Source organism: Bison bison, unplaced genomic scaffold, assembly GCF_000754665.1.
Source record: "Bison bison bison isolate TAMUID 2011002044 unplaced genomic scaffold, Bison_UMD1.0 scf7180017861438, whole genome shotgun sequence".
NCBI lineage: Eukaryota > Metazoa > Chordata > Mammalia > Artiodactyla > Bovidae > Bison > Bison bison.
This window is the reverse complement of record NW_011492010.1, coordinates 4,680-5,267: the sequence shown is the minus strand read 5'-3', so window position 1 is coordinate 5,267 and position 588 is coordinate 4,680.

Genomic DNA, 588 nt, shown 5'->3' with positions numbered 1-588 from the left:
GTTGGAGAAGACTCTTGAGAGTCCCTTGGACTGCAGGGAGTTCCAACCAGTCCATCCTAAAGGAGATCAGTCCTGGGTGTTCTTTGGAAGGACTGATGCTGAAGCTGAAACTCCAATATTTTGGCCACATCATGGAAGAGTTGACTCTGATGCTGGGAGGGATTGGGGGCAGGAGGAGAAGGGGACGACAGAGGATGAGATGGCTGGATGGCATCTCCAACTCGATAGACATGAGTGGGTAAACTCTGGTTTGGGTGATGGACAGGGAGGCCTGGCATGCTGTGATACATGGGGTCCCAAAGAGTCGGCCACGACTGAGTGACTGAACTGACCCATTACAGAGACCTTCACTGACCAACTGGAAGATGGAATGAGCAAGAAACCCTGTCTAGAAAACATCTTCTCATAGTGTTTTTACTTTTATTTTATAATATTAATTCATTTATTATAGTGACCCTATTTTCAATATTATTTGGCTGTATGTATTTCTTATGTTTTTATATCTGACCATTATAGGATGATTATCAAACCATTGCAGAGACCTCCGCTAACTCACAGGAAGACAGCATGAGTCAGACTAATGAAGCA